The sequence below is a fragment of the Phyllobates terribilis genome, unplaced genomic scaffold (assembly GCF_046119375.1).
Source record: "Phyllobates terribilis strain yellow unplaced genomic scaffold, ASM4611937v1 Scaffold_138__1_contigs__length_4804227, whole genome shotgun sequence".
NCBI lineage: Eukaryota > Metazoa > Chordata > Amphibia > Anura > Dendrobatidae > Phyllobates > Phyllobates terribilis.
The window spans coordinates 396,509-423,665 of record NW_027362898.1 but is presented as its reverse complement, the minus strand read 5'-3'; the positions used below and the strand labels follow the sequence as shown (position 1 = coordinate 423,665).

At 45.9% G+C, this 27,157-nt stretch overlaps 16 non-coding genes and 3 pseudogenes across 16 annotated transcripts; all 19 read right to left on the bottom strand.

Annotated features, from left to right (window-relative positions):
• Positions 1 to 52: 52 nt before the first annotated feature.
• On the bottom strand, positions 53 to 234 carry LOC141205434 (U2 spliceosomal RNA). The gene has a single exon (XR_012276200.1). It is a non-coding gene; the product is annotated as a U2 spliceosomal RNA (small nuclear RNA).
• A 524-nt stretch (positions 235 to 758) lies between these two features.
• LOC141205515 (U2 spliceosomal RNA) lies at positions 759 to 874 on the bottom strand (annotated as a pseudogene).
• Positions 875 to 1,994: 1,120 nt separating this feature from the next.
• On the bottom strand, positions 1,995 to 2,185 carry LOC141205163 (U2 spliceosomal RNA). Its single transcript, XR_012275937.1, has one exon. It is a non-coding gene; the product is annotated as a U2 spliceosomal RNA (small nuclear RNA).
• Positions 2,186 to 3,307: 1,122 nt separating this feature from the next.
• On the bottom strand, positions 3,308 to 3,489 carry LOC141205433 (U2 spliceosomal RNA). Its single transcript, XR_012276199.1, has one exon. It is a non-coding gene; the product is annotated as a U2 spliceosomal RNA (small nuclear RNA).
• Positions 3,490 to 4,013: 524 nt separating this feature from the next.
• LOC141205514 (U2 spliceosomal RNA) lies at positions 4,014 to 4,129 on the bottom strand (annotated as a pseudogene).
• Positions 4,130 to 5,250: 1,121 nt separating this feature from the next.
• Positions 5,251 to 5,441, bottom strand: LOC141205162 (U2 spliceosomal RNA). Its single transcript, XR_012275936.1, has one exon. It is a non-coding gene; the product is annotated as a U2 spliceosomal RNA (small nuclear RNA).
• Positions 5,442 to 6,565: 1,124 nt separating this feature from the next.
• LOC141205357 (U2 spliceosomal RNA) lies at positions 6,566 to 6,756 on the bottom strand. Its single transcript, XR_012276124.1, has one exon. It is a non-coding gene; the product is annotated as a U2 spliceosomal RNA (small nuclear RNA).
• A 1,118-nt stretch (positions 6,757 to 7,874) lies between these two features.
• On the bottom strand, positions 7,875 to 8,065 carry LOC141205161 (U2 spliceosomal RNA). The gene has a single exon (XR_012275935.1). It is a non-coding gene; the product is annotated as a U2 spliceosomal RNA (small nuclear RNA).
• A 1,122-nt stretch (positions 8,066 to 9,187) lies between these two features.
• On the bottom strand, positions 9,188 to 9,378 carry LOC141205160 (U2 spliceosomal RNA). The gene has a single exon (XR_012275934.1). It is a non-coding gene; the product is annotated as a U2 spliceosomal RNA (small nuclear RNA).
• Positions 9,379 to 10,497: 1,119 nt separating this feature from the next.
• LOC141205159 (U2 spliceosomal RNA) lies at positions 10,498 to 10,688 on the bottom strand. The gene has a single exon (XR_012275933.1). It is a non-coding gene; the product is annotated as a U2 spliceosomal RNA (small nuclear RNA).
• Positions 10,689 to 11,808: 1,120 nt separating this feature from the next.
• Positions 11,809 to 11,999, bottom strand: LOC141205158 (U2 spliceosomal RNA). Its single transcript, XR_012275932.1, has one exon. It is a non-coding gene; the product is annotated as a U2 spliceosomal RNA (small nuclear RNA).
• A 1,127-nt stretch (positions 12,000 to 13,126) lies between these two features.
• On the bottom strand, positions 13,127 to 13,224 carry LOC141205490 (U2 spliceosomal RNA; annotated as a pseudogene).
• A 5,467-nt stretch (positions 13,225 to 18,691) lies between these two features.
• Positions 18,692 to 18,878, bottom strand: LOC141205484 (U2 spliceosomal RNA). The gene has a single exon (XR_012276243.1). It is a non-coding gene; the product is annotated as a U2 spliceosomal RNA (small nuclear RNA).
• A 1,122-nt stretch (positions 18,879 to 20,000) lies between these two features.
• Positions 20,001 to 20,191, bottom strand: LOC141205157 (U2 spliceosomal RNA). The gene has a single exon (XR_012275931.1). It is a non-coding gene; the product is annotated as a U2 spliceosomal RNA (small nuclear RNA).
• A 1,121-nt stretch (positions 20,192 to 21,312) lies between these two features.
• Positions 21,313 to 21,503, bottom strand: LOC141205156 (U2 spliceosomal RNA). The gene has a single exon (XR_012275930.1). It is a non-coding gene; the product is annotated as a U2 spliceosomal RNA (small nuclear RNA).
• A 1,119-nt stretch (positions 21,504 to 22,622) lies between these two features.
• LOC141205403 (U2 spliceosomal RNA) lies at positions 22,623 to 22,813 on the bottom strand. The gene has a single exon (XR_012276170.1). It is a non-coding gene; the product is annotated as a U2 spliceosomal RNA (small nuclear RNA).
• Positions 22,814 to 23,932: 1,119 nt separating this feature from the next.
• Positions 23,933 to 24,123, bottom strand: LOC141205154 (U2 spliceosomal RNA). The gene has a single exon (XR_012275928.1). It is a non-coding gene; the product is annotated as a U2 spliceosomal RNA (small nuclear RNA).
• Positions 24,124 to 25,244: 1,121 nt separating this feature from the next.
• On the bottom strand, positions 25,245 to 25,435 carry LOC141205153 (U2 spliceosomal RNA). Its single transcript, XR_012275927.1, has one exon. It is a non-coding gene; the product is annotated as a U2 spliceosomal RNA (small nuclear RNA).
• A 1,121-nt stretch (positions 25,436 to 26,556) lies between these two features.
• LOC141205152 (U2 spliceosomal RNA) lies at positions 26,557 to 26,747 on the bottom strand. The gene has a single exon (XR_012275926.1). It is a non-coding gene; the product is annotated as a U2 spliceosomal RNA (small nuclear RNA).
• Positions 26,748 to 27,157: the final 410 nt, after the last annotated feature.

Genomic DNA, 27,157 nt, shown 5'->3' with positions numbered 1-27,157 from the left:
GAACAAAAAGCATTGAATTCAATTCTTTCTGATTTTAGAAACTGCATTAAAGAAGGGGTGCACCGGTCCTGGAGATACTGCAATACCAGGTCAATGCGTGGAGTGGACAGAGCAAGCTCTTTTTCCATCTCCCTGTTCTAAAAATCCATTTAATATATGGTCCCCAGATAGGGGACGTATCAGATATTAAACTGATAAGAACAGATTTTTTGATTGAAGCTGCATCCAAGGCACTGAAAAATGTGACCGAAGTCACACCAAAACAGCGCACGAGGCGAGGATTCATGTGGACCCTTCCCGGAGGAGAGGGTCCCCAATAAACCATCCCCATCCCTCCGAGCCAGAAGGCCACAGCGAGGGTCAGGGATCTCCGATGCTCTCCCTAGCCGAAGCCGGAGAAGAGCCGTTTTCGTGCTCCCAGCTTCCATCTAGGCTGCCACCCTAGTGGAGCTGGAGCCTGTGTTGGTTTCTCAGCCCAAAGCTGACCGGACCTCCGACCGGGTTTATAAAAATTCCCCTTCCTAGCCCGGAGGCCAGGAATAGGGGGGGTTGCTCAGAAAGTATGATTGGCAAAGGTGCGGCGTGCTACGAAGCCAAGTCTTTCTGGGGTTCCCAGTCCCAGTAAGCTTGGACTCCCACCAGGGCGCCTACTCCTGGGGCACATTGCTCCAAAGCCCTCACACTTACCCAGCCTAGTGACTTCGATCCTGGAGGGCCATGTTTTCCATCAGATAACTCTATGAGCCACCTGGCGTACTAACAAGTGCACCAAACCAGTGTGTAATATGCATCAATTTACTAGGGCAGCCCAAGGACAAAACTGCCTTTTCAAAAGATACTACACTTGATCTTAGCCAAAAGGCCGAGAAGCGATAACCAGAATTGGTTTCCGACTACGGTGCCACCCAAGGATTCTGAAAAGTCCATTTGTGGAGATGGCCACCTGGACTCCCGTTAAGAAGACATGCTGTCAACCTCTAGATCCCTCACATGCCTGCACTTTTCGGCTTGCTGCTGCTGCAATCCACGCGTTTTAGATCTGCATAACTCCACCTCTTTTAGCACAGTACCCTCAACCCCCGGCTGTTCCCACCCGCCTCAACACCGTTGGAAGGGAGGAGAACCAATTAAGGCGGGGGGGGGGGTGGAACGAGCAGCTGTCTACCCTTAGCAGGAGGGTTGCTGATTAATTACCTCTCCTGCTGCTGCTGCTGCTGGCTGTCCAGCAGCAGACTGAAGGTTGCTGCTGCTGTGCGCAGGTATATAAAGGCTCAGAGCCTATTATGACACGCGCAGCCAGCGTTCCATTGCCACATTCCGTCTACTGCAGGCGGGATACCTGGATGGCTGAATGTCACTGAGAAGCTCACAGAGACCGCCATAAGCAACAGTTTAAAAGAATGCCACAGACTAATCAACCAAACTTTTTGGGTTGGTTTCTCTTTTATAGTCTGCAGGCATTAAATGAAAGAAGTCAGTGTTCCAGCAGAGGGAGACAACGTTTCAGAAAAGGCATTGTGGCAAACCAAAAAAGAAATTTTAAGCGCAGCAGAGTAACCAGCTCACATACCTGTTAGCTCAGGTGAGTTTAAAAGGCTGCTGTTGATAACAAGGGCATTTGCTAAATAGATGGTGTGTGTGCAACAATATACTGAAAGGTCAATTATATTGTGCAGCTTATCTCACCACCTGTAGTTATTTAGGTGAAAGCTCCAAAATGCTTGCCTAATATGTCTGTTTATCCAAAAGGAAGTATAGAGGGAGAGCTAGATAGATAGCATTGCATTACATTACATTACATGGCAATGCAATGCACAGTTGCTGAAGTTGAACCAAATGAGCTTGTCATCTGGCTTCTGCAACTTTTAACATGAAAAATCCAATGAGGAGAAGAAAAGCAAAGCCAAAGAGTCCATCCCAAAATCCGACAAACAAGCAAAATGAACAAAAAGCATTGAATTCAATTCTTTCTGATTTTAGAAACTGCATTAAAGAAGGGGTGCACCGGTCCTGGAGATACTGCAATACCAGGTCAATGCGTGGAGTGGACAGAGCAAGCTCTTTTTCCATCTCCCTGTTCTAAAAATCCATTTAATATATGGTCCCCAGATAGGGGACGTATCAGATATTAAACTGATAAGAACAGATACTACACTTGATCTTAGCCAAAAGGCCGAGAAGCGATAACCAGAATTGGTTTCCGACTACGGTGCCACCCAAGGATTCTGAAAAGTCCATTTGCGGAGATGGCCACCTGGACTCCCGTTAAGAAGACATGCTGTCAACCTCTAGATCCCTCACATGGCTGCACTTTTCGGCTTGCTGCTGCTGCAATCCACGCGTTTTAGATCTGCATAACTCCACCTCTTTTAGCACAGTACCCTCAACCCCCGGCTGTTCCCACCCGCCTCAACACCGTTGGAAGGGAGGAGAACCAATTAAGGCGGGGGGGGGGGGTGGAACGAGCAGCTGTCTACCCTTAGCAGGAGGGTTGCTGATTAATTACCTCTCCTGCTGCTGCTGCTGCTGGCTGTCCAGCAGCAGACTGAAGGTGGCTGCTGCTGTGCGCAGGTATATAAAGGCTCAGAGCCTATTATGACACGCGCAGCCAGCGTTCCATTGCCACATTCCGTCTACTGCAGGCGGGATACCTGGATGGCTGAATGTCACTGAGAAGCTCACAGAGACCGCCATAAGCAACAGTTTAAAAGAATGCCACAGACTAATCAACCAAACTTTTTGGGTTGGTTTCTCTTTTATAGTCTGCAGGCATTAAATGAAAGAAGTCAGTGTTCCAGCAGAGGGAGACAACGTTTCAGAAAAGGCATTGTAGCAAACCAAAAAAGAAATTTTAAGCGCAGCAGAGTAACCAGCTCACATACCTGTTAGCTCAGGTGAGTTTAAAAGGCTGCTGTTGATAACAAGGGCATTTGCTAAATAGATGGTGTGTGTGCAACAATATACTGAAAGGTCAATTATATTGTGCAGCTTATCTCACCACCTGTAGTTATTTAGGTGAAAGCTCCAAAATGCTTGCCTAATATGTCTGTTTATCCAAAAGGAAGTATAGAGGGAGAGCTAGATAGATAGCATTGCATTACATTACATCACATGGCAATGCAATGCACAGTTGCTGAAGTTGAACCAAAATGAGCTTGTCATCTGGCTTCTGCAACTTTTAACATGAAAAATCCAATGAGGAGAAGAAAAGCAAAGCCAAAGAGTCCATCCCAAAATCCGACAAACAAGCAAAATGAACAAAAAGCATTGAATTCAATTCTTTCTGATTTTAGAAACTGCATTAAAGAAGGGGTGCACCGGTCCTGGAGATACTGCAATACCAGGTCAATGCGTGGAGTGGACAGAGCAAGCTCTTTTTCCATCTCCCTGTTCTAAAAATCCATTTAATATATGGTCCCCAGATAGGGGACGTATCAGATATTAAACTGATAAGAACAGATTTTTTGATTGAAGCTGCATCCAAGGCACTGAAAAATGTGACCGAAGTCACACCAAAACAGCGCACGAGGCGAGGATTCATGTGGACCCTTCCCGGAGGAGAGGGTCCCCAATAAACCATCCCCATCCCTCCGAGCCAGAAGGCCACAGCGAGGGTCAGGGATCTCCGATGCTCTCCCTAGCCGAAGCCGGAGAAGAGCCGTTTTCGTGCTCCCAGCTTCCATCTAGGCTGCCACCCTAGTGGAGCTGGAGCCTGTGTTGGTTTCTCAGCCCAAAGCTGACCGGACCTCCGACCGGGTTTATAAAAATTCCCCTTCCTAGCCCGGAGGCCAGGAATAGGGGGGGTTGCTCAGAAAGTATGATTGGCAAAGGTGCGGCGTGCTACGAAGCCAAGTCTTTCTGGGGTTCCCAGTCCCAGTAAGCTTGGACTCCCACCAGGGCGCCTACTCCTGGGGCACATTGCTCCAAAGCCCTCACACTTACCCAGCCTAGTGACTTCGATCCTGGAGAGCCATGTTTTCCATCAGATAACTCTATGAGCCACCTGGCGTACTAACAAGTGCACCAAACCAGTGTGTAATATGCATCAATTTACTAGGGCAGCCCAAGGACAAAACTGCCTTTTCAAAAGATACTACACTTGATCTTAGCCAAAAGGCCGAGAAGCGATAACCAGAATTGGTTTCCGACTACGGTGCCACCCAAGGATTCTGAAAAGTCCATTTGTGGAGATGGCCACCTGGACTCCCGTTAAGAAGACATGCTGTCAACCTCTAGATCCCTCACATGCCTGCACTTTTCGGCTTGCTGCTGCTGCAATCCACGCGTTTTAGATCTGCATAACTCCACCTCTTTTAGCACAGTACCCTCAACCCCCGGCTGTTCCCACCCGCCTCAACACCGTTGGAAGGGAGGAGAACCAATTAAGGCGGGGGGGGGGGTGGAACGAGCAGCTGTCTACCCTTAGCAGGAGGGTTGCTGATTAATTACCTCTCCTGCTGCTGCTGCTGCTGGCTGTCCAGCAGCAGACTGAAGGTTGCTGCTGTTGTGCGCAGGTATATAAAGGCTCAGAGCCTATTATGACACGCGCAGCCAGCGTTCCATTGCCACATTCCGTCTACTGCAGGCGGGATACCTGGATGGCTGAATGTCACTGAGAAGCTCACAGAGACCGCCATAAGCAACAGTTTAAAAGAATGCCACAGACTAATCAACCAAACTTTTTGGGTTGGTTTCTCTTTTATAGTCTGCAGGCATTAAATGAAAGAAGTCAGTGTTCCAGCAGAGGGAGACAACGTTTCAGAAAAGGCATTGTAGCAAACCAAAAAAGAAATTTTAAGCGCAGCAGAGTAACCAGCTCACATACCTGTTAGCTCAGGTGAGTTTAAAAGGCTGCTGTTGATAACAAGGGCATTTGCTAAATAGATGGTGTGTGTGCAACAATATACTGAAAGGTCAATTATATTGTGCAGCTTATCTCACCACCTGTAGTTATTTAGGTGAAAGCTCCAAAATGCTTGCCTAATATGTCTGTTTATCCAAAAGGAAGTATAGAGGGAGAGCTAGATAGATAGCATTGCATTACATTACATTACATGGCAATGCAATGCACAGTTGCTGAAGTTGAACCAAAATGAGCTTGTCATCTGGCTTCTGCAACTTTTAACATGAAAAATCCAATGAGGAGAAGAAAAGCAAAGCCAAAGAGTCCATCCCAAAATCCGACAAACAAGCAAAATGAACAAAAAGCATTGAATTCAATTCTTTCTGATTTTAGAAACTGCATTAAAGAAGGGGTGCACCGGTCCTGGAGATACTGCAATACCAGGTCAATGCGTGGAGTGGACAGAGCAAGCTCTTTTTCCATCTCCCTGTTCTAAAAATCCATTTAATATATGGTCCCCAGATAGGGGACGTATCAGATATTAAACTGATAAGAACAGATACTACACTTGATCTTAGCCAAAAGGCCGAGAAGCGATAACCAGAATTGGTTTCCGACTACGGTGCCACCCAAGGATTCTGAAAAGTCCATTTGTGGAGATGGCCACCTGGACTCCCGTTAAGAAGACATGCTGTCAACCTCTAGATCCCTCACATGCCTGCACTTTTCGGCTTGCTGCTGTTGCAATCCACGCGTTTTAGATCTGCATAACTCCACCTCTTTTAGCACAGTACCCTCAACCCCCGGCTGTTCCCAACCGCCTCAACACCGTTGGAAGGGAGGAGAACCAATTAAGGCGGGGGGGGGGGTGGAACGAGCAGCTGTCTACCCTTAGCAGGAGGGTTGCTGATTAATTACCTCTCCTGCTGCTGCTGCTGCTGCTGGCTGTCCAGCAGCAGACTGAAGGTGGCTGCTGCTGTGCGCATGTATATAAAGGCTCAGAGCCTATTATGACACGCGCAGCCAGCGTTCCATTGCCACATTCCGTCTACTGCAGGCGGGATACCTGGATGGCTGAATGTCACTGAGAAGCTCACAGAGACCGCCATAAGCAACAGTTTAAAAGAATGCCACAGACTAATCAACCAAACTTTTTGGGTTGGTTTCTCTTTTATAGTCTGCAGGCATTAAATGAAAGAAGTCAGTGTTCCAGCAGAGGGAGACAACGTTTCAGAAAAGGCATTGTAGCAAACCAAAAAAGAAATTTTAAGCGCAGCAGAGTAACCAGCTCACATACCTGTTAGCTCAGGTGAGTTTAAAAGGCTGCTGTTGATAACAAGGGCATTTGCTAAATAGATGGTGTGTGTGCAACAATATACTGAAAGGTCAATTATATTGTGCAGCTTATCTCACCACCTGTAGTTATTTAGGTGAAAGCTCCAAAATGCTTGCCTAATATGTCTGTTTATCCAAAAGGAAGTATAGAGGGAGAGCTAGATAGATAGCATTGCATTACATTACATTACATGGCAATGCAATGCACAGTTGCTGAAGTTGAACCAAAATGAGCTTGTCATCTGGCTTCTGCAACTTTTAACATGAAAAATCCAATGAGGAGAAGAAAAGCAAAGCCAAAGAGTCCATCCCAAAATCCGACAAACAAGCAAAATGAACAAAAAGCATTGAATTCAATTCTTTCTGATTTTAGAAACTGCATTAAAGAAGGGGTGCACCGGTCCTGGAGATACTGCAATACCAGGTCAATGCGTGGAGTGGACAGAGCAAGCTCTTTTTCCATCTCCCTGTTGTAAAAATCCATTTAATATATGGTCCCCAGATAGGGGACGTATCAGATATTAAACTGATAAGAACAGATACTACACTTGATCTTAGCCAAAAGGCCGAGAAGCGATAACCAGAATTGGTTTCCGACTACGGTGCCACCCAAGGATTCTGAAAAGTCCATTTGTGGAGATGGCCACCTGGACTCCCGTTAAGAAGACATGCTGTCAACCTCTAGATCCCTCACATGCCTGCACTTTTCGGCTTGCTGCTGCTGCAATCCACGCGTTTTAGATCTGCATAACTCCACCTCTTTTAGCACAGTACCCTCAACCCCCGGCTGTTCCCACCCGCCTCAACACCGTTGGAAGGGAGGAGAACCAATTAAGGCGGGGGGGGGGGGGGTGGAACGAGCAGCTGTCTACCCTTAGCAGGAGGGTTGCTGATTAATTACCTCTCCTGCTGCTGCTGGCTGTCCAGCAGCAGACTGAAGGTGGCTGCTGCTGTGCGCAGGTATATAAAGGCTCAGAGCCTATTATGACACGCGCAGCCAGCGTTCCATTGCCACATTCCGTCTACTGCAGGCGGGATACCTGGATGGCTGAATGTCACTGAGAAGCTCACAGAGACCGCCATAAGCAACAGTTTAAAAGAATGCCACAGACTAATCAACCAAACTTTTTGGGTTGGTTTCTCTTTTATAGTCTGCAGGCATTAAATGAAAGAAGTCAGTGTTCCAGCAGAGGGAGACAATGTTTCAGAAAAGGCATTGTAGCAAACCAAAAAAGAAATTTTAAGCGCAGCAGAGTAACCAGCTCACATACCTGTTAGCTCAGGTGAGTTTAAAAGGCTGCTGTTGATAACAAGGGCATTTGCTAAATAGATGGTGTGTGTGCAACAATATACTGAAAGGTCAATTATATTGTGCAGCTTATCTCACCACCTGTAGTTATTTAGGTGAAAGCTCCAAAATGCTTGCCTAATATGTCTGTTTATCCAAAAGGAAGTATAGAGGGAGAGCTAGATAGATAGCATTGCATTACATTACATTACATGGCAATGCAATGCACAGTTGCTGAAGTTGAACCAAAATGAGCTTGTCATCTGGCTTCTGCAACTTTTAACATGAAAAATCCAATGAGGAGAAGAAAAGCAAAGCCAAAGAGTCCATCCCAAAATCCGACAAACAAGCAAAATGAACAAAAAGCATTGAATTCAATTCTTTCTGATTTTAGAAACTGCATTAAAGAAGGGGTGCACCGGTCCTGGAGATACTGCAATACCAGGTCAATGCGTGGAGTGGACAGAGCAAGCTCTTTTTCCATCTCCCTGTTCTAAAAATCCATTTAATATATGGTCCCCAGATAGGGGACGTATCAGATATTAAACTGATAAGAACAGATACTACACTTGATCTTAGCCAAAAGGCCGAGAAGCGATAACCAGAATTGGTTTCCGACTACGGTGCCACCCAAGGATTCTGAAAAGTCCATTTGTGGAGATGGCCACCTGGACTCCCGTTAAGAAGACATGCTGTCAACCTCTAGATCCCTCACATGCCTGCACTTTTCGGCTTGCTGCTGCTGCAATCCACGCGTTTTAGATCTGCATAACTCCACCTCTTTTAGCACAGTACCCTCAACCCCCGGCTGTTCCCACCCGCCTCAACACTGTTGGAAGGGAGGAGAACCAATTAAGGCGGGGGGGGGGGGTGGAACGAGCAGCTGTCTACCCTTAGCAGGAGGGTTGCTGATTAATTACCTCTCCTGCTGCTGCTGCTGCTGGCTGTCCAGCAGCAGACTGAAGGTGGCTGCTGCTGTGCGCAGGTATATAAAGGCTCAGAGCCTATTATGACACGCGCAGCCAGCGTTCCATTGCCACATTCCGTCTACTGCAGGCGGGATACCTGGATGGCTGAATGTCACTGAGAAGCTCACAGAGACCGCCATAAGCAACAGTTTAAAAGAATGCCACAGACTAATCAACCAAACTTTTTGGGTTGGTTGCTCTTTTATAGTCTGCAGGCATTAAATGAAAGAAGTCAGTGTTCCAGCAGAGGGAGACAACGTTTCAGAAAAGGCATTGTAGCAAACCAAAAAAGAAATTTTAAGCGCAGCAGAGTAACCAGCTCACATACCTGTTAGCTCAGGTGAGTTTAAAAGGCTGCTGTTGATAACAAGGGCATTTGCTAAATAGATGGTGTGTGTGCAACAATATACTGAAAGGTCAATTATATTGTGCAGCTTATCTCACCACCTGTAGTTATTTAGGTGAAAGCTCCAAAATGCTTGCCTAATATGTCTGTTTATCCAAAAGGAAGTATAGAGGGAGAGCTAGATAGATAGCATTGCATTACATTACATTACATGGCAATGCAATGCACAGTTGCTGAAGTTGAACCAAAATGAGCTTGTCATCTGGCTTCTGCAACTTTTAACATGAAAAATCCAATGAGGAGAAGAAAAGCAAAGCAAAAGAGTCCATCCCAAAATCCGACAAACAAGCAAAATGAACAAAAAGCATTGAATTCAATTCTTTCTGATTTTAGAAACTGCATTAAAGAAGGGGTGCACCGGTCCTGGAGATACTGCAATACCAGGTCAATGCGTGGAGTGGACAGAGCAAGCTCTTTTTCCATCTCCCTGTTCTAAAAATCCATTTAATATATGGTCCCCAGATAGGGGACGTATCAGATATTAAACTGATAAGAACAGATACTACACTTGATCTTAGCCAAAAGGCCGAGAAGCGATTACCAGAATTGGTTTCCGACTACGGTGCCACCCAAGGATTCTGAAAAGTCCATTTGTGGAGATGGCCACCTGGACTCCCGTTAAGAAGACATGCTGTCAACCTCTAGATCTCACATGCCTGCACTTTTCGGCTTGCTGCTGCTGCAATCCACGCATTTTAGATCTGCATAACTCCACCTCTTTTAGCACAGTACCCTCAACCCCCGGCTGTTCCCACCCGCCTCAACACCGTTGGAAGGGAGGAGAACCAATTAAGGCGGGGGGGGGGGTGGAACGAGCAGCTGTCTACCCTTAGCAGGAGGGTTGCTGATTAATTACCTCTCCTGCTGCTGCTGCTGCTGGCTGTCCAGCAGCAGACTGAAGGTGGCTGCTGCTGTGCGCAGGTATATAAAGGCTCAGAGCCTATTATGACACGCGCAGCCAGCGTTCCATTGCCACATTCCGTCTACTGCAGGCGGGATACCTGGATGGCTGAATGTCACTGAGAAGCTCACAGAGACCGCCATAAGCAACAGTTTAAAAGAATGCCACAGACTAATCAACCAAACTTTTTGGGTTGGTTTCTCTTTTATAGTCTGCAGGCATTAAATGAAAGAAGTCAGTGTTCCAGCAGAGGGAGACAACGTTTCAGAAAAGGCATTGTAGCAAACCAAAAAAGAAATTTTAAGCGCAGCAGAGTAACCAGCTCACATACCTGTTAGCTCAGGTGAGTTTAAAAGGCTGCTGTTGATAACAAGGGCATTTGCTAAATAGATGGTGTGTGTGCAACAATATACTGAAAGGTCAATTATATTGTGCAGCTTATCTCACCACCTGTAGTTATTTAGGTGAAAGCTCCAAAATGCTTGCCTAATATGTCTGTTTATCCAAAAGGAAGTATAGAGGGAGAGCTAGATAGATAGCATTGCATTACATTACATTACATGGCAATGCAATGCACAGTTGCTGAAGTTGAACCAAAATGAGCTTGTCATCTGGCTTCTGCAACTTTTAACATGAAAAATCCAATGAGGAGAAGAAAAGCAAAGCCAAAGAGTCCATCCCAAAATCCGACAAACAAGCAAAATGAACAAAAAGCATTGAATTCAATTCTTTCTGATTTTAGAAACTGCATTAAAGAAGGGGTGCACCGGTCCTGGAGATACTGCAATACCAGGTCAATGCGTGGAGTGGACAGAGCAAGCTCTTTTTCCATCTCCCTGTTCTAAAAATCCATTTAATATATGGTCCCCAGATAGGGGACGTATCAGATATTAAACTGATAAGAACAGATACTACACTTGATCTTAGCCAAAAGGCCGAGAAGCGATAACCAGAATTGGTTTCCGACTACGGTGCCACCCAAGGATTCTGAAAAGTCCATTTGTGGAGATGGCCACCTGGACTCCCGTTAAGAAGACATGCTGTCAACCTCTAGATCCCTCACATGCCTGCACTTTTCGGCTTGCTGCTGCTGCAATCCACGCGTTTTAGATCTGCATAACTCCACCTCTTTTAGCACAGTACCCTCAACCCCCGGCTGTTCCCACCCGCCTCAACACCGTTGGAAGGGAGGAGAACCAATTAAGGCGGGGGGGGGGTGGAACGAGCAGCTGTCTACCCTTAGCAGGAGGGTTGCTGATTAATTACCTCTCCCGCTGCTGCTGCTGCTGGCTGTCCAGCAGCAGACTGAAGGTGGCTGCTGCTGTGCGCAGGTATATAAAGGCTCAGAGCCTATTATGACACGCGCAGCCAGCGTTCCATTGCCACATTCCGTCTACTGCAGGCGGGATACCTGGATGGCTGAATGTCACTGAGAAGCTCACAGAGACCGCCATAAGCAACAGTTTAAAAGAATGCCACAGACTAATCAACCAAACTGTTTGGGTTGGTTTCTCTTTTATAGTCTGCAGGCATTAAATGAAAGAAGTCAGTGTTCCAGCAGAGGGAGACAACGTTTCAGAAAAGGCATTGTAGCAAACCAAAAAAGAAATTTTAAGCGCAGCAGAGTAACCAGCTCACATACCTGTTAGCTCAGGTGAGTTTAAAAGGCTGCTGTTGATAACAAGGGCATTTGCTAAATAGATGGTGTGTGTGCAACAATATACTGAAAGGTCAATTATATTGTGCAGCTTATCTCACCACCTGTAGTTATTTAGGTGAAAGCTCCAAAATGCTTGCCTAATATGTCTGTTTATCCAAAAGGAAGTATAGAGGGAGAGCTAGATAGATAGCATTGCATTACATTACATTACATGGCAATGCAATGCACAGTTGCTGAAGTTGAACCAAAATGAGCTTGTCATCTGGCTTCTGCAACTTTTAACATGAAAAATCCAATGAGGAGAAGAAAAGCAAAGCCAAAGAGTCCATCCCAAAATCCGACAAACAAGCAAAATGAACAAAAAGCATTGAATTCAATTCTTTCTGATTTTAGAAACTGCATTAAAGAAGGGGTGCACCGGTCCTGGAGATACTGCAATACCAGGTCAATGCGTGGAGTGGACAGAGCAAGCTCTTTTTCCATCTCCCTGTTCTAAAAATCCATTTAATATATGGTCCCCAGATAGGGGACGTATCAGATATTAAACTGATAAGAACAGATACTACACTTGATCTTAGCCAAAAGGCCGAGAAGCGATAACCAGAATTGGTTTCCGACTACGGTGCCACCCAAGGATTCTGAAAAGTCCATTTGTGGAGATGGCCACCTGGACTCCCGTTAAGAAGACATGCTGTCAACCTCTAGATCCCTCACATGCCTGCACTTTTCGGCTTGCTGCTGCTGCAATCCACGCGTTTTAGATCTGCATAACTCCACCTCTTTTAGCACAGTACCCTCAACCCCCGGCTGTTCCCACCCGCCTCAACACCGTTGGAAGGGAGGAGAACCAATTAAGGCGGGGGGGGGGTGGAACGAGCAGCTGTCTACCCTTAGCAGGAGGGTTGCTGATTAATTACCTCTCCTGCTGCTGCTGCTGCTGGCTGTCCAGCAGCAGACTGAAGGTGGCTGCTGCTGTGCGCAGGTATATAAAGGCTCAGAGCCTATTATGACACGCGCAGCCAGCGTTCCATTGCCACATTCCGTCTACTGCAGGCGGGATACCTGGATGGCTGAATGTCACTGAGAAGCTCACAGAGACCGCCATAAGCAACAGTTTAAAAGAATGCCACAGACTAATCAACCAAACTTTTTGGGTTGGTTTCTCTTTTATAGTCTGCAGGCATTAAATGAAAGAAGTCAGTGTTCCAGCAGAGGGAGACAACGTTTCAGAAAAGGCATTGTAGCAAACCAAAAAAGAAATTTTAAGCGCAGCAGAGTAACCAGCTCACATACCTGTTAGCTCAGGTGAGTTTAAAAGGCTGCTGTTGATAACAAGGGCATTTGCTAAATAGATGGTGTGTGTGCAACAATATACTGAAAGGTCAATTATATTGTGCAGCTTATCTCACCACCTGTAGTTATTTAGGTGAAAGCTCCAAAATGCTTGCCTAATATGTCTGTTTATCCAAAAGGAAGTATAGAGGGAGAGCTAGATAGATAGCATTGCATTACATTACATTACATGGCAATGCAATGCACAGTTGCTGAAGTTGAACCAAAATGAGCTTGTCATCTGGCTTCTGCAACTTTTAACATGAAAAATCCAATGAGGAGAAGAAAAGCAAAGCCAAAGAGTCCATCCCAAAATCCGACAAACAAGCAAAATGAACAAAAAGCATTGAATTCAATTCTTTCTGATTTTAGAAACTGCATTAAAGAAGGGGTGCACCGGTCCTGGAGATACTGCAATACCAGGTCAATGCGTGGAGTGGACAGAGCAAGCTCTTTTTCCATCTCCCTGTTCTAAAAATCCATTTAATATATGGTCCCCAGATAGGGGACGTATCAGATATAGTGTTGAGCCACCCCCGTAGTGTTCGGGTTCGGTTCGGTTCGTCGAACACCGGGATGTTCGAGGAACTGTTCGTCGAACTGTTCGTCGAACACCTTAGAACACCGTCGAACACCGTTAAAACCAATGGCAGGCAAACAAAAACACATAGAAACACATAGAAAACACCTGCAAAGGTGTCCAAAAGCTGACAAACTGCTCAGAAGACACTCTCTTTAAAAAAGCCGGCCGGCAAATTCAGCAGCGGCATACACCGGTACCCGACAATTTAGACAAGAAGGAATAGAGCATCACACATAGATTAGATAGATAGAAACATGTCAGTCACACATATAAGAAGCACAGTGACAGTGTTGGTTACTGCACTTGTCATTTAGTGTAAAGGATTTATTAAAAAAAATATTAGTGTTTTCATGCACCGTCTCTTTAAAAAAGCCGTCCGGCAATTCAGCATCTGTACCCGACAATTTAGAACAGAAAGAATAGAGCTTCACACATAGATTAGATAGATAGAAACATGTCAGTCACATATATAATAAGTACAGTGATAGTGTTGCTTACTGTACTTGTCATTTAGTGTAAAGGATTTATTTAAAAAAATAATAGTGTTTTCATGCACTGTCTCTTTAAAAAAGCCGGCCGGCAATTCAGCAGCGGTACCCGACAATTTATAACAGACAGAATAGAGCTTCACACATAGATTAGATAGATAGAAACATGTCAGTCACATATATATGAAGTACAGTGATAGTGTTGGTTACTGTACTTGTCATTTAGTATTAAAATAAAGGATTTATTATTAAAAAAATTGGCGTGGGGTTCCCCTTAATTTTAGGCTCTAGCGGAGGTTAAGCAGACGGCTGGGGCAGATGTTTGAAGCCTGGGAAGGGGGTAATACCCACGGAGCTTCCCAGGCTACTAATATCAGCCCCCAGCTGAATACATAGCCTTTACTAGCTATTAAAATGGGGGACCCCCCAAAAAAAATGACGTGGGGTCCCCCCTAATTTAATAGCTAGCAAAGGCTAGGCAGACAGCTGGGGGCTGATATTAATAGCCCAGGAAGGGAGCCATGAATATTGGCCCCCTCCCAGGCTAGAAACACCAGCCGTCAGCCGCCCCAGAAATGGCGCATTCATAGGATGCGCCAATTCTGGCACTTAGCCTCGCTCTTCCACGCTGCCCTGGTGCAGTGGCAGGGGGTAATAGGGTTGGGGTTGATGTCAGCTTATAATGCCAGCTGACATCTAGCCCAGGTTAGTAATGTAGAGGCGTCTATAAGACACCGCCATTACTAACCCCATAGTCAAAGTTAAAAAAAACACAAACACCCAGAATAAAGTCCTTTAATTGAAATAAAGACACAATCCTTTATTGTTCTAAATTAAACCATACTTACCATCACGCCCATTCCAGCTGAAGCCAACGATCTCCTGCAATAAAAGAAAAATAATAAAGCAACCTCATCCTTACGTTTCCATGGTTCCCACGACAGCTTCAGCTCTGCTACATCGAGATGACAGGCTGGACCGCAGCAGAACGCTGCCATCCAGCCTGTCATCCCGCAGACACTGAGAAGCGCAGGCTTGCTTGCGCTGCTCAGCGTCTCTCTGTGACGACATCCAGAAGAGCCGAGTTCATGTCCAATGAACTCGGCTCACCTCATGCACGTCACTGACAGCGTGGGAAAATTCTCACGCTGAAGCGCTGATTGCAGGAGAATTTTCCCACGCTGTCAGTGACGTGCAGGAGGTGAGCTGAGTTCATTGGACATGAGCTCACCTCATGCACATCACTGACAGCGTGGGAGAATTCTCCTGCACTCAGCACTTCAGCGTGAGAATTTTCCCACGCTGTCAGTGACGTGCATGAGGTGAGCCGAGTTCATTGGACATGACCTCGGCTCATCTGGATGCCGTCACAGCGAGACAGTGAGGAGCGCAAGCATGCCTGCGCTTCTCAGTGTCTGCGGGATGACAGACTGGATGGCAGCGTTCTGCTGCGGTCCAGCCAGTCATCTCGATGTAGCAGAGCTGAAGCTGTCGTGGGAACCATGGAAAGGTAAGGATGAGGTTGCTTTATTATTTTTCTTTTATTGCAGGAGATCGTTGGCTTCAGCTGGAATGGGTGTGATGGTAAGTATGGTTTAATTTAGAACAATAAAGAATTGTGTCTTTATTTCAATTAAAGGACTTTATTCTGGGTGTTGTGTTTTTTTTAAATACTTTACTAGAAATTCATGGCGGTCATGTCTAATACTGGCGTGACCCCATGAATTTTGGGCTTGGGGCCAGCTGATAATACCAAGCTGGCCCTAACCCCTTTATTACCCAGTGAGCCACCGCACCAGGGCCCTGGATGAGTTGGGCACAGCGCCAGAAGATGGCGCTTCTATGAAAGCGCCATTTTCCGGGGTGGCTGCGGACTGCAATTTGTAGCGGGGGGGGGGCCCAGAAAGCTTGGGCCTCCCTGCGCTGCAGATTCCAGCCCCCAGCTGCCTAGTTGCACCTGGCTGGACACAAAAATAGGGCGAAGCCCCACGTACTTTTTTTTTTAATTATTTCATGAAATTCATGAAATAATTAAGAAAAAAAGGGCTTCCCTATATTGTTGTGTCCGGCCAGGTACAAATAGGCAGCTGGTGGATGGGGGCAGCCCGTTCCTGCCTGCTGTACCTGGCTGGACACAAATATAGTGCGAAGCCCCACTTAAATTTTTTTAAATTATTTCAGGAAATTCATGAAATAATTTAAAAAAAATTGACGTGGGGCTTCGCACTATATTTGTGTCCAGCCAGGTACAGCAGGCAGGAACGGGCTGCCCCCAACCACCAGCTGCCTATTTGTACCTGGCCGGACACAACAATATAGGGAAGCCCTTTTTTTCTTAATTATTTCATGAAATAATTTAAAGAAAATTGACGTGGGGCTTCGCCCTGTTTTTGTGTCCAGCCAGGTACAACTAGGCAGCTGGGGGCTGGAATCCGCAGCGCAGGGAGGCCCAAGCTTTCTGGGCCACCCCCGCTGCAAATTGCAGTCCGCAGCCATCCCGGAAAATGGCGCGTTCATAGAAGCGCCATCTTCTGGCGCTGTACCCAACTCATCCAGGGCCCTGATGCGGTGGCTCACTGGGTAATAAAGGGGTTAGGGCCAGCTTGGCATTATCAGCTGGCCCTAAGCCCGAAATTCATGGGGTCACGCCAATATTAGACATGACCACCATGAATTTCTAGTAAAGTATTTAAAAAAAACACAACACCCAGAAAAAAGTCCTTTAATTGAAATAAAAACACAATTCTTTATTGTTCTAAATTAAACCATACTTACCATCACACCCATTCCAGCTGAAGCCAACGATCTCCTGAAATAAAAGAAAAATAATAAAGCAACATCATCCTTACCATTCCATGGTTCCCATGACAGCTTCAGCTCTGCTACATCGAGATGACAGGCTGGACCGCAGCAGAACGCTGCCATCCAGCCTGTCATCCCGCAGACACTGAGAAGCGCAGGCTTGCTTGCGCTCCACAGTGTCTCTCTGTGAGGGCATCCAGATGAGCCGAGTTAATGTCCAATGAACTCGGCTCACCTCATGCACGTCACTGACAGCGTGGGAAAATTCTCCTGCACTCAGCGCTTCAGCGTGGGAGAATCCTCACACTGAAGCGCTGAGTGCAGGAGAATTCTCCCACGCTGTCAGTGACGTGCAGGAGGTGAGCTGAGTTCATTGGACATGAGCTCACCTTATGCACGTCACTGACAGCGTGGGAAAATTTTCCTGCACTCACCGCTTCAGCGTGAGAATTTTCCCACGCTGTCAGTGACGTGCATGAGGTGAGCCGAGTTCATTGGACATGAACTCGGCTCATCTGGATGTCGTCACAGAGAGACGCTGAGCAGCGCAAGCAAGCCTGCGCTTCTCAGTGTCTGCGGGATGACAGGCTGGATGGCAGCGTTCTGCTGCGGTCCAGCCTGTCATCTCGATGTAGCAGAGCTGAAGCTGTCGTGGGAACCATGGAAAGGTAAGGATGAGGTTGCTTTATTATTTTTCTTTTATTGCAGGAGATCGTTGGCTTCAGCTGGAATGGGCGTGACGGTAAGTATGGTTTAATTTAGAACAATAAAGGATTGTGTCTTTATTTCAATTAAAGGACTTTATTCTGGGTGTTTGTGTTTTTTTTAACTTTGACTATGGGGTTAGTAATGGGGGTGTCTTATAGACGCCTCTCCATTACTAACCTGGGCTTGATGTCAGCTGGCATTATAAGCTGACATCAACCCCAACCCTATTACCCCCTGCCACCGCACCAGGGCAGCGTGGAAGAGCGAGGCTAAGTGCCAGAATTGGCGCATCCTATGATTGCGCCATTTCTGGGGCGGCTGACGGCTGGTGTTTCTAGCCTGGGAGGGGGCCAATATTCATGGCTCCCTTCCTGGGCTATTAATATCAGCCCCCAGCTGTCTGCCTAGCCTTTGCTAGCTATTAAATTAGGGGGGACCCCACGTCATTTTTTTTGGGGGGTCCCCCATTTTAATAGCTAGTAAAGGCTATGTATTCAGCTGGGGGCTGATATTAGTAGCCTGGGAAGCTCCGTGGGTATTACCCCCTTCCCAGGCTTCAAACATCTGCCCCAGCCGTCTGCTTAACCTCCGCTAGAGCCTAAAATTAAGGGGAACCCCACGCCTATTTTCTTAATAATAAATCCTTTATTTTAATACTAAATGACAAGTACAGTAACCAACACTATCACTGTACTTCATATATATGTGACTGACATGTTTCTATCTATCTAATCTATGTGTGAAGCTCTATTCTGTCTGTTATAAATTGTCGGGTACCGCTGCTGAATTGCCCGCCGGCTTTTTTAAAGAGACGGTGCATGAAAACACTATTATTTTTTTTGATAAATCCTTTACGCTAAATGACAAGTACAGTAAGCAACACTGTCACTGTACTTCATATATATGTGGCTGACATGTTTCTATCTATCTAATCTATGTGTGATTCTCTATTCTTTCTATTCTAAATTGTCGGGTACCGCTGCTGAATTGCCGGCCGGCTTTTTTAAAGAGACGGTGCATGAAAACACTATTATTTTTTTTGATAAATCCTTTACGCTAAATGACAAGTACAGTAAGCAACACTGTCACTGTACTTCATATATATGTGACTGACATGTTTATATCTATCTAATCTATGTGTGAAGCTCTATTCTTTCGGTTCTAAATTGTCGGGTACCGGTGTATGCCGCTGATGAATTGCCGGCTTTTCATGTTTCACTGTTGGCACTGTTCCCATCGATTTGGGCAATCACTGTAATGCCACAACCACCATGGCTGCGGCATTACAGTGAGTGGCAGACAATCCCTGCATGATTGGTGCTCTAAATAGCGCCAGACATGCAGGACACGCTTTTGGTGCACGAACAGTTATCGAACATAACCTCGAACAGCCGAATTTTTTGCAAATCGTTCGGGTTCGTGGAACAACTCGAACACCGCCCAAAACAGCTCGAATTTGAGATTGGCGAACAGTTCTAGTCGAACACCGCTCATCTCTAATCAGATATTAAACTGATAAGAACAGATACTACACTTGATCTTAGCCAAAAGGCCGAGAAGCGATAACCAGAATTGGTTTCCGACTACGGTGCCACCCAAGGATTCTGAAAAGTCCATTTGTGGAGATGGCCACCTGGACTCCCGTTAAGAAGACATGCTGTCAACCTCTAGATCCCTCACATGCCTGCACTTTTCGGCTTGCTGCTGCTGCAATCCACGCGTTTTAGATCTGCATAACTCCACCTCTTTTAGCACAGTACCCTCAACCCCCGGCTGTTCCCACCCGCCTCAACACCGTTGGAAGGGAGGAGAACCAATTAAGGCGGGGGGGGGGGGTGGAACGAGCAGCTGTCTACCCTTAGCAGGAGGGTTGCTGATTAATTACCTCTCCTGCTGCTGCTGCTGCTAGCTGTCCAGCAGCAGACTGAAGGTGGCTGCTGCTGTGCGCAGGTATATAAAGGCTCAGAGCCTATTATGACACGCGCAGCCAGCGTTCCATTGCCACATTCCGTCTACTGCAGGCGGGATACCTGGATGGCTGAATGTCACTGAGAAGCTCACAGAGACCGCCATAAGCAACAGTTTAAAAGAATGCCACAGACTAATCAACCAAACTTTTTGGGTTGGTTTCTCTTTTATAGTCTGCAGGCATTAAATGAAAGAAGTCAGTGTTCCAGCAGAGGGAGACAACGTTTCAGAAAAGGCATTGTAGCAAACCAAAAAAGAAATTTTAAGCGCAGCAGAGTAACCAGCTCACATACCTGTTAGCTCAGGTGAGTTTAAAAGGCTGCTGTTGATAACAAGGGCATTTGCTAAATAGATGGTGTGTGTGCAACAATATACTGAAAGGTCAATTGTATTGTGCAGCTTATCTCACCACCTGTAGTTATTTAGGTGAAAGCTCCAAAATGCTTGCCTAATATGTCTGTTTATCCAAAAGGAAGTATAGAGGGAGAGCTAGATAGATAGCATTGCATTACATTACATTACATGGCAATGCAATGCACAGTTGCTGAAGTTGAACCAAAATGAGCTTGTCATCTGGCTTCTGCAACTTTTAACATGAAAAATCCAATGAGGAGAAGAAAAGCAAAGCCAAAGAGTCCATCCCAAAATCCGACAAACAAGCAAAATGAACAAAAAGCATTGAATTCAATTCTTTCTGATTTTAGAAACTGCATTAAAGAAGGGGTGCACCGGTCCTGGAGATACTGCAATACCAGGTCAATGCGTGGAGTGGACAGAGCAAGCTCTTTTTCCATCTCCCTGTTCTAAAAATCCATTTAATATATGGTCCCCAGATAGGGGACGTATCAGATATTAAACTGATAAGAACAGATACTACACTTGATCTTAGCCAAAAGGCCGAGAAGCGATAACCAGAATTGGTTTCCGACTACGGTGCCACCCAAGGATTCTGAAAAGTCCATTTGTGGAGATGGCCACCTGGACTCCCGTTAAGAAGACATGCTGTCAACCTCTAGATCCCTCACATGCCTGCACTTTTCGGCTTGCTGCTGCTGCAATCCACGCGTTTTAGATCTGCATAACTCCACCTCTTTTAGCACAGTACCCTCAACCCCCGGCTGTTCCCACCCGCCTCAACACCGTTGGAAGGGAGGAGAACCAATTAAGGCGGGGGGGGGGGTGGAACGAGCAGCTGTCTACCCTTAGCAGGAGGGTTGCTGATTAATTACCTCTCCTGCTGCTGCTGCTGCTGGCTGTCCAGCAGCAGACTGAAGGTGGCTGCTGCTGTGCGCAGGTATATAAAGGCTCAGAGCCTATTATGACACGCGCAGCCAGCGTTCCATTGCCACATTCCGTCTACTGCAGGCGGGATACCTGGATGGCTGAATGTCACTGAGAAGCTCACAGAGACCGCCATAAGCAACAGTTTAAAAGAATGCCACAGACTAATCAACCAAACTTTTTGGGTTGGTTTCTCTTTTATAGTCTGCAGGCATTAAATGAAAGAAGTCAGTGTTCCAGCAGAGGGAGACAACGTTTCAGAAAAGGCATTGTAGCAAACCAAAAAAGAAATTTTAAGCGCAGCAGAGTAACCAGCTCACATACCTGTTAGCTCAGGTGAGTTTAAAAGGCTGCTGTTGATAACAAGGGCATTTGCTAAATAGATGGTGTGTGTGCAACAATATACTGAAAGGTCAATTATATTGTGCAGCTTATCTCACCACCTGTAGTTATTTAGGTGAAAGCTCCAAAATGCTTGCCTAATATGTCTGTTTATCCAAAAGGAAGTATAGAGGGAGAGCTAGATAGATAGCATTGCATTACATTACATTACATGGCAATGCAATGCACAGTTGCTGAAGTTGAACCAAAATGAGCTTGTCATCTGGCTTCTGCAACTTTTAACATGAAAAATCCAATGAGGAGAAGAAAAGCAAAGCCAAAGAGTCCATCCCAAAATCCGACAAACAAGCAAAATGAACAAAAAGCATTGAATTCAATTCTTTCTGATTTTAGAAACTGCATTAAAGAAGGGGTGCACCGGTCCTGGAGATACTGCAATACCAGGTCAATGCGTGGAGTGGACAGAGCAAGCTCTTTTTCCATCTCCCTGTTCTAAAAATCCATTTAATATATGGTCCCCAGATAGGGGACGTATCAGATATTAAACTGATAAGAACAGATACTACACTTGATCTTAGCCAAAAGGCCGAGAAGCGATAACCAGAATTGGTTTCCGACTATGGTGCCACCCAAGGATTCTGAAAAGTCCATTTGTGGAGATGGCCACCTGGACTCCCGTTAAGAAGACATGCTGTCAACCTCTAGATCCCTCACATGCCTGCACTTTTCGGCTTGCTGCTGCTGCAATCCACGCGTTTTAGATCTGCATAACTCCACCTCTTTTAGCACAGTACCCTCAACCCCCGGCTGTTCCCACCCGCCTCAACACCGTTGGAAGGGAGGAGAACCAATTAAGGCGGGGGGGGGGGGTGGAACGAGCAGCTGTCTACCCTTAGCAGGAGGGTTGCTGATTAATTACCTCTCCTGCTGCTGCTGCTGGCTGTCCAGCAGCAGACTGAAGGTGGCTGCTGCTGTGCGCAGGTATATAAAGGCTCAGAGCCTATTATGACACGCGCAGCCAGCGTTCCATTGCCACATTCCGTCTACTGCAGGCGGGATACCTGGATGGCTGAATGTCACTGAGAAGCTCACAGAGACCGCCATAAGCAACAGTTTAAAAGAATGCCACAGACTAATCAACCAAACTTTTTGGGTTGGTTTCTCTTTTATAGTCTGCAGGCATTAAATGAAAGAAGTCAGTGTTCCAGCAGAGGGAGACAACGTTTCAGAAAAGGCATTGTAGCAAACCAAAAAAGAAATTTTAAGCGCAGCAGAGTAACCAGCTCACATACCTGTTAGCTCAGGTGAGTTTAAAAGGCTGCTGTTGATAACAAGGGCATTTGCTAAATAGATGGTGTGTGTGCAACAATATACTGAAAGGTCAATTATATTGTGCAGCTTATCTCACCACCTGTAGTTATTTAGGTGAAAGCTCCAAAATGCTTGCCTAATATGTCTGTTTATCCAAAAGGAAGTATAGAGGGAGAGCTAGATAGATAGCATTGCATTACATTACATTACATGGCAATGCAATGCACAGTTGCTGAAGTTGAACCAAAATGAGCTTGTCATCTGGCTTCTGCAACTTTTAACATGAAAAATCCAATGAGGAGAAGAAAAGCAAAGCCAAAGAGTCCATCCCAAAATCCGACAAACAAGCAAAATGAACAAAAAGCATTGAATTCAATTCTTTCTGATTTTAGAAACTGCATTAAAGAAGGGGTGCACCGGTCCTGGAGATACTGCAATACCAGGTCAATGCGTGGAGTGGACAGAGCAAGCTCTTTTTCCATCTCCCTGTTCTAAAAATCCATTTAATATATGGTCCCCAGATAGGGGACGTATCAGATATTAAACTGATAAGAACAGATACTACAGTTGATCTTAGCCAAAAGGCCGAGAAGCGATAACCAGAATTGGTTTCCGACTACGGTGCCACCCAAGGATTCTGAAAAGTCCATTTGTGGAGATGGCCACCTGGACTCCCGTTAAGAAGACATGCTGTCAACCTCTAGATCCCTCTCATACCTGCACTTTTCGGCTTGCTGCTGCTGCAATCCACGCGTTTTAGATCTGCATAACTCCACCTCTTTTAGCACAGTACCCTCAACCCCCGGCTGTTCCCACCCGCCTCAACACCGTTGGAAGGGAGGAGAACCAATTAAGGCGGGGGGGGGTGGAACGAGCAGCTGTCTACCCTTAGCAGGAGGGTTGCTGATTAATTACCTCTCCTGCTGCTGCTGCTGCTGGCTGTCCAGCAGCAGACTGAAGGTGGCTGCTGCTGTGCGCAGGTATATAAAGGCTCAGAGCCTATTATGACACGCGCAGCCAGCGTTCCATTGCCACATTCCGTCTACTGCAGGCGGGATACCTGGATGGCTGAATGTCACTGAGAAGCTCACAGAGACCGCCATAAGCAACAGTTTAAAAGAATGCCACAGACTAATCAACCAAACTTTTTGGGTTGGTTTCTCTTTTATAGTCTGCAGGCATTAAATGAAAGAAGTCAGTGTTCCAGCAGAGGGAGACAACGTTTCAGAAAAGGCATTGTAGCAAACCAAAAAAGAAATTTTAAGCGCAGCAGAGTAACCAGCTCACATACCTGTTAGCTCAGGTGAGTTTAAAAGGCTGCTGTTGATAACAAGGGCATTTGCTAAATAAATGGTGTGTGTGCAACAATATACTGAAAGGTCAATTATATTGTGCAGCTTATCTCACCACCTGTAGTTATTTAGGTGAAAGCTCCAAAATGCTTGCCTAATATGTCTGTTTATCCAAAAGGAAGTATAGAGGGAGAGCTAGATAGATAGCATTGCATTACATTACATTACATGGCAATGCAATGCACAGTTGCTGAAGTTGAACCAAAATGAGCTTGTCATCTGGCTTCTGCAACTTTTAACATGAAAAATCCAATGAGGAGAAGAAAAGCAAAGCCAAAGAGTCCATCCCAAAATCCGACAAACAAGCAAAATGAACAAAAAGCATTGAATTCAATTCTTTCTGATTTTAGAAACTGCATTAAAGAAGGGGTGCACCGGTCCTGGAGATACTGCAATACCAGGTCAATGCGTGGAGTGGACAGAGCAAGCTCTTTTTCCATCTCCCTGTTCTAAAAATCCATTTAATATATGGTCCCCAGATAGGGGACGTATCAGATATTAAACTGATAAGAACAGATACTACACTTGATCTTAGCCAAAAGGCCGAGAAGCGATAACCAGAATTGGTTTCCGACTACGGTGCCACCCAAGGATTCTGAAAAGTCCATTTGTGGAGATGGCCACCTGAACTCCCGTTAAGAAGACATGCTGTCAACCTCTAGATCCCTCACATGCCTGCACTTTTCGGCTTGCTGCTGCTGCAATCCACGCGTTTTAGATCTGCATAACTCCACCTCTTTTAGCACAGTACCCTCAACCCCCGGCTGTTCCCACCCGCCTCAACACCGTTGGAAGGGAGGAGAACCAATTAAGGCGGGGGGGGGGGTGGAACGAGCAGCTGTCTACCCTTAGCAGGAGGGTTGCTGATTAATTACCTCTCCTGCTGCTGCTGCTGCTGGCTGTCCAGCAGCAGACTGAAGGTGGCTGCTGCTGTGCGCAGGTATATAAAGGCTCAGAGCCTATTATGACACGCGCAGCCAGCGTTCCATTGCCACATTCCGTCTACTGCAGGCGGGATACCTGGATGGCTGAATGTCACTGAGAAGCTCACAGAGACCGCCATAAGCAACAGTTTAAAAGAATGCCACAAACTAATCAACCAAACTTTTTGGGTTGGTTTCTCTTTTATAGTCTGCAGGCATTAAATGAAAGAAGTCAGTGTTCCAGCAGAGGGAGACAACGTTTCAGAAAAGGCATTGTAGCAAACCAAAAAAGAAATTTTAAGCGCAGCAGAGTAACCAGCTCACATACCTGTTAGCTCAGGTGAGTTTAAAAGGCTGCTGTTGATAACAAGGGCATTTGCTAAATAGATGGTGTGTGTGCAACAATATACTGAAAGGTCAATTATATTGTGCAGCTTATCTCACCACCTGTAGTTATTTAGGTGAAAGCTCCAAAATGCTTGCCTAATATGTCTGTTTATCCAAAAGGAAGTATAGAGGGAGAGCTAGATAGATAGCATTGCATTACATTACATTACATGGCAATGCAATGCACAGTTGCTGAAGTTGAACCAAAATGAGCTTGTCATCTGGCTTCTGCAACTTTTAACATGAAAAATCCAATGAGGAGAAGAAAAGCAAAGCCAAAGAGTCCATCCCAAAATCCGACAAACAAGCAAAATGAACAAAAAGCATTGAATTCAATTCTTTCTGATTTTAGAAACTGCATTAAAGAAGGGGTGCACCGGTCCTGGAGATACTGCAATACCAGGTCAATGCGTGGAGTGGACAGAGCAAGCTCTTTTTCCATCTCCCTGTTCTAAAAATCCATTTAATATATGGTCCCCAGATAGGGGACGTATCAGATATTAAACTGATAAGAACAGATACTACACTTGATCTTAGCCAAAAGGCCGAGAAGCGATAACCAGAATTGGTTTCCGACTACGGTGCCACCCAAGGATTCTGAAAAGTCCATTTGTGGAGATGGCCACCTGGACTCCCGTTAAGAAGACATGCTGTCAACCTCTAGATCCCTCACATGCCTGCACTTTTCGGCTTGCTGCTGCTGCAATCCACGCGTTTTAGATCTGCATAACTCCACCTCTTTTAGCACAGTACCCTCAACCCCCGGCTGTTCCCACCCGCCTCAACACCGTTGGAAGGGAGGAGAACCAATTAAGGCGGGGGGGGGGGTGGAACGAGCAGCTGTCTACCCTTAGCAGGAGGGTTGCTGATTAATTACCTCTCCTGCTGCTGCTGCTGCTGGCTGTCCAGCAGCAGACTGAAGGTGGCTGCTGCTGTGCGCAGGTATATAAAGGCTCAGAGCCTATTATGACACGCGCAGCCAGCGTTCCATTGCCACATTCCGTCTACTGCAGGCGGGATACCTGGATGGCTGAATGTCACTGAGAAGCTCACAGAGACCGCCATAAGCAACAGTTTAAAAGAATGCCACAGACTAATCAACCAAACTTTTTGGGTTGGTTTCTCTTTTATAGTCTGCAGGCATTAAATGAAAGAAGTCAGTGTTCCAGCAGAGGGAGACAACGTTTCAGAAAAGGCATTGTAGCAAACCAAAAAATAAATTTTAAGCGCAGCAGAGTAACCAGCTCACATACCTGTTAGCTCAGGTGAGTTTAAAAGGCTGCTGTTGATAACAAGGGCATTTGCTAAATAGATGGTGTGTGTGCAACAATATACTGAAAGGTCAATTATATTGTGCAGCTTATCTCACCACCTGTAGTTATTTAGGTGAAAGCTCCAAAATGCTTGCCTAATATGTCTGTTTATCCAAAAGGAAGTATAGAGGGAGAGCTAGATAGATAGCATTGCATTACATTACATTACATGGCAATGCAATGCACAGTTGCTGAAGTTGAACCAAAATGAGCTTGTCATCTGGCTTCTGCAACTTTTAACATGAAAAATCCAATGAGGAGAAGAAAAGCAAAGCCAAAGAGTCCATCCCAAAATCCGACAAACAAGCAAAATGAACAAAAAGCATTGAATTCAATTCTTTCTGATTTTAGAAACTGCATTAAAGAAGGGGTGCACCGGTCCTGGAGATACTGCAATACCAGGTCAATGCGTGGAGTGGACAGAGCAAGCTCTTTTTCCATCTCCCTGTTCTAAAAATCCATTTAATATATGGTCCCCAGATAGGGGACGTATCAGATATTAAACTGATAAGAACAGATACTACACTTGATCTTAGCCAAAAGGCCGAGAAGCGATAACCAGAATTGGTTTCCGACTACGGTGCCACCCAAGGATTCTGAAAAGTCCATTTGTGGAGATGGCCACCTGGACTCCCGTTAAGAAGACATGCTGTCAACCTCTAGATCCCTCACATGCCTGCACTTTTCGGCTTGCTGCTGCTGCAATCCACGCGTTTTAGATCTGCATAACTCCACCTCTTTTAGCACAGTACCCTCAACCCCTGGCTGTTCCCACCCGCCTCAACACCGTTGGAAGGGAGGAGAACCAATTAAGGCGGGGGGGGGGGTGGAACGAGCAGCTGTCTACCCTTAGCAGGAGGGTTGCTGATTAATTACCTCTCCTGCTGCTGCTGCTGCTGGCTGTCCAACAGCAGACTGAAGGTGGCTGCTGCTGTGCGCAGGTATATAAAGGCTCAGAGCCTATTA